We start from the raw sequence: 9415 nt of genomic DNA, 5'->3' as shown, positions 1-9415 counted from the left end.
GTTTTCAGTGCAACAACTCAGTATCATCCAATTTATACCTACTACATTTATAAGCAATGTTGTGTCACCATATCTTGGAAACTATTTGGTGGATGCATAGGACGCCATGCATTTTGGGGAGGCATTCGATCCCGCACGGGAACACTAGTATTGGGAGGAAATCAACAATAAGGTAATTACAGAAGAAACATTGCACAAACAACTAAGTCCCAACATGATTGCTATTTAATAGAGAAAACATTGAGATTACAGAATTAAAAAGTAGACAAGTGAGGATTAATATCTTGCACCTTGTGGGTCAAATGTAGGACCTGATCCTGGATCACCAAATGTTGGACCCCTGAAGCAAGCCAAACAATAGCTCTAAACCAATTTTTTAATATATAAAGAACATGTATTTGAGTAATATCGAGGCTTCAATAGGGTTGGTGAAGAATGCCTTTAATCAACTTATAAAACATATACTAGACTTGTTTTAATCCTTTCATCCATTGAACTATGTCTTGACTGCCTTCTTAAAAAGTGGGCTAACCATTCCAAACTCCAAGAAAACTAGCATATCAAGTAGTTGTTCAAATTAACGTTTCTTCAATTAATTAAAAGCATTATATAACAGACTTTCATGCTTGAAGAAAATCAATTAATGCTTCCAGGGACAAACCTGGAATCTCCTTGATGAGGTCTCTTAGGATCAGCAAAACGAAAAATTAGTGGTTGATCACAACCCTATGCAGAAAAATACCAGATAATAACCAGAAAGCTTTCACAAAGATTATTACTATAAGACAAAATTAAATTTTCTCTTACCCTCATTGTATAGATTCCATTTAGTGCATTTATAGCTGACAGTGTCATATCTCAATTCGAATACTTCACAAAACCACATCCTATATCCAAAAAGAGAGCACAATATTATACATTTGGTAATTTCAAACTCAAAGACACATACAAGGGCAGGAAAAAAAACACCAGAGTGCAAACTAAGATGCTTGATGGTAAAGTTTATGAACAACAAAAAACAACCCTTCACAAAGTTTATGTGCTTTTATAACCACTTTTGCCAAATCTCCATGTCATTAGTTTCACAAAAACCACATCCTTTCAACAAATGGAGGGAAATATTATCAATTTGGTATTGCAAACAAACACACATACAAAGAGAAAATGAAACACCAGAATAAAAAATTAAGATGCCTCTAAACACTGAAAGAAATGTCTAAAAAAAGAACAACACTCTTATGCATCAATCAGTTCATGTTTTCCTCAACAACTTTAAATCTAGGAACCATAAAATCCAACTCTTTACCCCACCCTGGTTCCCAGCTAATATCACAGAGAAGTGGAAAACACACCATGATTTTCTTTCTTCTCATCGTGCATAAGATAGAAATCCTCTACGCACCCATATTTTGACAATATCTAATGCAAGAGACACCATCTATTAGTTCTATGTCAATTATAAAATTAAGCAAAATGTAGTTCTAACGAGAAATTAAATGTATTAGGGTGCCAAAGAGTTTGACTACATAATTTTAATTGTTTTTAGTGGAAGACAATATTTACTTTTACAATAGGCATGAGGTTAAATCATAAAAGGGCCAAGGGGGACAATCTAACAAAATATTCAAGAGATGAAATTAAGAGACAAGTTATAATACATAAAAATAAAAATACTAGTATAATCACTATAATAACATGCTTATATGTTCTTCACCAAAAATATGTTGCAGTGGTTCATAACATATAAGATCCCCTCATACACAAACTATAACAATGATTGTGATCAGTATTTGTTAATTAATCCAGATATCTATTTCTCATGAGCCATAAAGAATTTTCATATCAGTTAATGACAAGAAATAAAAGTAGTTACTGAAGCGTTCCCATTCACCATCAGCATACCGCACTTAGATTGGACCAATAAACCACTAACCATAAGTTGCTCTCACTATTAACTATTTAAGATTTAAAACCACTACAACTCACTCTAGGAAAAGTATGTTGATTGTGCAAGGCTCTAATTTCCTTGTCATTGTCTTCAAAAGTAGTATGCTTTATAAAAAAAACAACCTACACAATAAAGGTCTTTTGTGTGAGTTCCATTCAAATTATAACTTGTCCCCTGCATAAGATGTCAATATATATAGAGAGAAAAAAGTCATTTAGCATACAAGGATAAAGCAAGTGGTTGAAGTATGCAATCCTATATTGACTTTCTTTTTTCAGCTAAAAGTTACTTAGATGAGATTTGGGGTGGCATGGTCATTACACATCACAGTTGTAAAGAATTATCTCACAGGCAACCAAAAGCCATACTGATTTATCAGCATCATCCTATTATCAACCATTGAGTAGAAAGCAACCCATGGTTGCTTTTTGTTAAGCAAATAGACCCATGTTTGACTACTACTGTGGTTCAGTATCATATCATTCATTCATTCATGGGTTATACTTCCACAAAGCATAGAAAACTAAAATAATTAGAAATATATTACAAATGAAAAGATGAGTAACCACAACACACAATTGTACCAGAAGTACTCAACCATGTGCAAATATCTTCACAATCGATAAAATCCAAAGATGTGTAATAACATTGAATATGCAATCATGTGCATAAACATAATCACAGTATAAAACAATACCACTTTTCTCACACCACATGATTTCAAACAAGCTTGCGAAAAATTCATTATAGACACACAACTGCATATCCACACGGGTGCGCTAGTAACACACTTAAACCTCCACAAATCAAACGAAAAACAAATAGAAATAGATCACAATGAAAAAAGTAAGGTTGGCTAGAAGCTGAAAAAAGTGACCAGATTGCCTATATGCATAGAACTTCACCAGAACACCCAACCATGTGATAATATATTCACAAACGATAGAATCTAAAGATGAATTTAAGCATTGAAAATGCAATTATGTGCATAGACATATTGCAGTATAAAAACAAGACTGCTTTTCACACCAAATAGGATGTCAAATAAAAAAAGCACGCAACAAATTAATCATCAACACACAACTTCGAATCCACATTCAAGATTTAGTCTCACTAAACTAATTATAAATAGAGTAGAGGCCTAACAAAAGTGACACAAGTCACACAACTGCATCAGAAACACTCAACCATGTGCTACTACATTGAACAATGAGATCCTTCAAAAAAATTATATAGACATTATGATCATATCTCACATTCAAAAGATCATTGGCTGCATCATCTTTCATGTTATTAACAACAACATCTTGAACCTGAAGAAATTTTATCCGAGAAGCATTCAATTCAATTAAGTACTCATCGCGACAAACAATTGTGTCATGAAACTTAAAATATCTCAATTAACAACATTTTTTTAAAATGAAATAATATTTCACTAATTACGCATCAAAAACTAAATTCTCAGTCTAACTTATTAGTATAGAAGTGAAGGATCTAAAGTGAAAGAGTAACCGAATTGTGAAATACATAGTTGGTTAGTTACTTCTTTGGCGAAAACAGAGACCTCGTTGGCTTTATCCTCGACTTCTTGGCGGGTAAACCGAACTATCTGCTAGATTTTCTTTGACACGTATGAGTTGTTCATTTTCGAAAAGGGAGAAGATTCAAATTGCTTCCAAACAACACCTGAATCTCTATAAAGTGCTTTCTACTCAAAAGTAATTCATTGAAAACCCAAACCAAGAGAATCGGGCTTCAACTAGAGGAAATTTCAAAATACAAATTGGACAAATCGAAAAGTTGGGGTTTGGGATATACCAATGTGTCAATGGAATCTAGCAGAGTGATGACGCCATTACCGGGATAAAAAAGCTCGGGTTTTTCTGATGAGAGAATAAGGGTTAAACGAAGAGTCAAAGAGAGAATGGGTGAGGACTGAACGAAGAGAGAAAATGAAGTTGGCAAGATTGAGCAGAGAATGTTTTGAGGGAGAAGGGAAAAGAAGTTTTGAGGGAGAGAGTGAGGTTATCTTTATTACCTTATTCTCCAATGTATCCAACTAGAGTAGTATTTTTGAGCTCAAGTTTAATTTAGCCTCAGTTTTAGTAAGTGTGGCAAAATTATTGTGCCAATATGTTATTTTTTTGGTCCTGAAAAGATTCAGGATTAAATTCTTGTAAGCGACATTTGTCGGGAGGGATAATCATGCACTCAAAAGATACTTATGTTCTATCTTATTATTTATTGCTCTTAATGGTTAATATATATATTGGGGAGACTCTACTCCTTATGGAAAGTGTATTCCTAATAGCATACATAATTCTTTTGTTTAAAGGGTTAGGAAAGCATTATCGACTTATGTTCTATCTTCCTGTTTAATTTGAATAGGGAAGTGGTGAGTGATTATAATGTTGTCTTTTCTCTCTCTCGATAAGGATAAGACGATGTGTAGAGATGATAAGGATCGAGTCGAAACTGAGCAGTGTATTATCTGGACCCACTACATTTATTCAATTTTTTGACTTCAACCCATCCCAACCTATGTGAATACCCATCATAACATTTTTAGCAAATATTAAAAATAATTGTGAGCAATTTATGCAATTGTGTGTTTATTTCCTATAACCCTTTATGTTGTTTAGGCAATTGGAAATAAAATCATTACTTCGACATTATGATGTATTTTTTTAGTAAGAATTATTTAATGAACATAACATTTCATCAAAATTATGAATTAACAACATAACATTACTACTTAACAAAATAACATTATATTTATGGATTAACATAATGCTAGATTTAGGATTTAACAATGAATGTAATATTTATGCATTGACAGTATACAGATTTATACACAGTCAATGCATCATATACCCTGCATTTGAATTATTTTTTTGGAAAATTCTATGATGATTGAAAATGAATGGTGGATAATAATGTGACAATATAAAAAATTCTTATACTATCAATTTATTTATCCTTTTCTCATTAACAATATAACATCACACTTATGATTAACATGATATTATAGTAGTGTTACTTCTAATATATAGATATTTTGGAAGTAATTGTGGGTCGGAATACCTATCATTTTGAGTACCTCATTACATGGACTCGTCCAAAAATTAGGTTTCAAAATCTTCAGTCCTAATTACCCGTATGTCTAAAAATACGGACTCGACTAGTTGTGGGTATTACTCACTAGAAGTCGTAGGTTCGTGTTCCCAGTGCCAACTCTAGTAGTGTGTGATCAATGTTGTATCTTATTTCTTACCCATAGTAACCCACTAACCCTTGAGATTCTAGAGTTAGGAAAGAGGTGTCGACATGTATGGTATCTTCCTACTTTATTTGATTACCAAAACAATTAGCTAATATTGTATCTTCTTTCTCTCAATATAAGGTATAATTGTCTATGATCAACGCGTTACAAAACAAGTATATCAGCTAATACAATTATATCGGCTATTTATTGGGGTTACAAAACAAGTGATCAAATTTCTGATAACCCATAGGACTTCTAAAACCAATAACGAATATGAGTTTAATGTGTGGATACCCAAATGGTTGGCCTAGAGGGGATAATGAGAACCGTATAAGTTAATGCATAAGGAACGGTTATGTTCCTCAGGACACCAAATCACAAATAGTTTTCACCTCTCCCATCAAAGAGATAACAAAGGTCCCAAAAGAAATACATGATTTGGTTGAGGAAGACCATCATACCAAAAACTCTCTCATAATGTATATCAAAGGAGTAAATCAGAGAACATGGATTCAGGTATGACATTGTATCCTTGTTTTATATATATGTATGAGAATCATGAGATTCAAGATCTTAGGATTGATATTTAATCAATTAAAGGAATTTCCAATAAGTGATATCAGAGCTTTAGGTTCTGAATTTTATGGTTCTCCATTAAAGATGTTTTTCCCCAATTTTTTATGAACCATAATTTTTTAATTTGGGGATATTTATGCTTCCACTATTGGTTATGAAAATTGGGTATCTATGAATAATGAGGATAACTTTTACATGCTTCCGCTAATTTGAATTATTAGTAATTTGTATTTTGAATCATTGCAACAAGTGTTGAAGTCACTATGCCATAGTTGGTATTTGACAATGCCCATTTAACAACACTTATGTGTTGAATGCTGTTAAATGTAAGGCGGAAGAGAATTAACAATGCTTATTTAAGCAAGTGATGTTAAAGATGTAACATCGCTTATTGAATAAAGCATTGTTAAAGACCATACTTCTTATATTTAACAACACTTCTTCAATAAGTTATGTTAAAGGTGTTATCTTTAACAACACTTATTGAAGAAAGCGTTGTTAAAGGTCATACTTCATATATTTAACAACACTTCTTCGACAAGCGCTGTTAAATGTGTTATCTTTAACAGCACTTCTTCAATAAGCATTGTTAAAGCATCATATATTTAACAACACTTCTTTAATAAGCGTTGTTAAACGCTTGTTTTAGTGAGCAAGAATCTTTTCAAATTCAAAAACAAAACCTCACACAATAATACATATCATTCAATTTATTATTTTTCTTACATTTCTTCTTCTTCATAAGTTATATTTTTTTCTCTTTTGTTTTTAGTTTCTCTCTTCAAGCAAGTTATCAATTTTTGGTTGTTCTCTTCTTTAAGCATAAGGTAAATCGTTATCTTATTTTTACTCATTTATTTTTCTCTTCATTAATAGTGTGATCTTTATTTGTTGTGAAGTTATGCAGCTATTATGAAGTTATGGATTTTTGGTTTCTCTCTTCAAGCATAAGGTAAATCGTTATCTTATTTTAACTCATTTATTTTTCTCTTCATTAATAGTGTGATCTTTATTTGTTGTGAAGTTATGCAGCTATTATGAAGTTATGGATTTTTGGTTTCTCTCTTCAAGCATAAGGTAAATCGTTATCTTATTTTTAGCTCATTTATTTCTCTTTTCACTAATAGTGTGATCTTTATTTGTTATGAAGTTACGCAACTATGATATTCTAGGTTTTTGGCTATGGTGAACATTAGAGGAGAAAAAATGAACAATTTGCGTAAGATCTCATTACTCATATGTTATTTTATAATATTGGAATCTGTTGAGGTTAAATGTAGTTGAAGTCATTAGTGATTTAACAAATCTATTATAAATGTGGTGGAGTTGGACATGCTTGTCATGTGTTTGATAGAATGTCTGGGAGATATATTGTCTTATTTAGAAAGTAGATATTTAACAGCGTTTGCTTCAGTGAGCGTTGTTAAATGTCTACTTTCTACAGTGCTACAAAAAAACGTTGTTGAATATAACCTTATATACTACTGCGCTTACATAGAAAGCACCACAAAAGCGCTGTTAAATGACAATTTTAAGCATTGTTGTTTTGCTATTCTGGCGTAGTGAGTATATATTCATATATGTGCATGGACATTGCATTAACTTTTATGACTCTTTTATGCAATATGTATATTATATGTGCAATAATGTCTTATTGTTGGACATTGACTCTTGTTACTTTACAATTTTGCAATTTGTTAAAGTATACGGATAATGTATATGTGAGTTAAGACATATTTTTATTTTATACATATACAATCTGGAATCATTGCCTTGTATATAAATTGTTAATTAAAACGTACATATATACATATATAATTGTTTCCAGCTTCAAGTTGTTGTGATGTTTAAAATTACTGATTAAAGTTAATATATATATATATAATAGTTATAGTTAATGCTTAAAATTATATATACATTTACTATGTTAGTGTGTGAAAGTGAATATATAATATTACATATATGTTTTAAGATATATATGGTCATATTTGATTTAGAATTTTTAATAATGATTTGCATATATCATTTTATGCTTTTCAATTTTGATCTACTCTATATTTGATTAAGATCGTATCTATTTTTATGCATTGATATATATATCTAATATGCCTTTTTTGATTGAGAATTATATTATGGGATTAGATTTGTTAATCATAAAAGATATCAAATCTGAAGGTTTTAATTACAAGATTATATTTTTTTATAATGGACCCATATTATTTTTTCTTTTGTCTAGTAATTATTTTGAATTAATTGATACAATATGTTACCAAAATAAACTCTATTGTGGAAATGAATTGAAATAACACAGATGAGTATGAGATTATTTATGCAAATTGTGTTCGGTCTAAAGGAATACACAATTTGACCAAATAATAACATACGTGTGATGATAAATATGTCACAATTATAAAAAAATCATGTGAATAATAGTCAGTCCAAAGAAAGGCTATTGTTTGACAAAACTAATTGTTAATATTTGATAATTACGTTAAGATTATCACTTAGAAATTAATTTCTCTATCCAAAGACTATAAATTGATGTTGTGTTAGGTATATTATGACGAGTCTATTATGTTAACATATCTGATTTTATATATATTACATCACTTGTTTGTCTAAATGATTATAACACTTCATGGTTTTTCGTATTGGTTGTTGACTGATTGCATTATTAAGGGGTTGTTATTGTTCAAACATTGTTTTCATTTGGATAGTGTGTCCTGCTATTGAAAGCGTTGTTCGGTGTTTATTTTCATTTTTGTTGGGAGTTTTATCCTCTCAACAAATCGTCCTGACAGCAGTGTCAATTTGTTGAAAGATTAATAATCTCGTTTTCGTTATGTTCTTTTTTATTTGATTAAGTAAGAGAACTCGGTTTTTCTCTTTGTTTACCATCTCGGCTTTGTTGAAATAAATTCCAACGCCGGTATAATGGTTTCAAGAATATTCCAGTTACAACTTACTTCTTTAATGATAATGTAATAAGTCATTCCTTCTTTGCCTCATCTCGGCTTTGTTAGAATAAATTCTAACGTCGGTATAATGGTATCGAAGCAATTACCTATTACATAATTATTAAGTACCTTTGAATACCATCTCGATTTTGTTTCCAACATCGGTTTAATGGTATTCTAATATATAAAAGTGATGATTAGTTAGTTGTTAGATAACAAATAAATAAATAACAAAAGAATAATAAATTTAGTGACCTTTTATTTATTTACTCCCTTTCAGGTTCATTTTATTAAGGAAGGTTGGTATTAAAGAATAAATAAAATGCGGAAGGTAAATAACAATAAATAAAAGTTAGTAGGTTAGATTCATCACTTTTGTATATTAAAAGGTGTTTTCAACAAATAAAATTTAGTAATAACACTTTACTATGTTACAATTTACACTTCTTTGAAGATTCAATTGTAGTATAGTATAAGGTTATGTCGAACCACAAGGAATTGCCTAGTAAAATAAATCAAGTAAACATGTCAAAGCACAAATAATGGTTTAAACATATTTTGGTTGGTTTGAATGCGAATATGAAAAAGTACACATAATACACATACAACTAAATATTAACAAATTCTTGAGGAGACAAATTCTTTTTGAATAAGGAAAATATATTTCTC

At 30.6% G+C, this 9415-nt stretch overlaps 1 long non-coding RNA gene across 1 annotated transcript; it reads right to left on the bottom strand.

Moving 5' to 3' along the window:
* Positions 326-894, bottom strand: LOC109326553. Its single transcript, XR_002105255.1, has 3 exons — positions 808-894; positions 662-726; positions 326-340 (listed from the first exon to the last, which is right to left on the bottom strand). It is a non-coding gene; the product is annotated as an uncharacterized LOC109326553 (long non-coding RNA).

Source organism: Lupinus angustifolius, chromosome LG14 (assembly GCF_001865875.1).
Source record: "Lupinus angustifolius cultivar Tanjil chromosome LG14, LupAngTanjil_v1.0, whole genome shotgun sequence".
In the NCBI taxonomy this organism is placed as follows: domain Eukaryota; kingdom Viridiplantae; phylum Streptophyta; class Magnoliopsida; order Fabales; family Fabaceae; genus Lupinus; species Lupinus angustifolius.
Note: the sequence above shows the minus strand (reverse complement) of the source record. Positions and strands in the feature narration are given on the sequence as shown.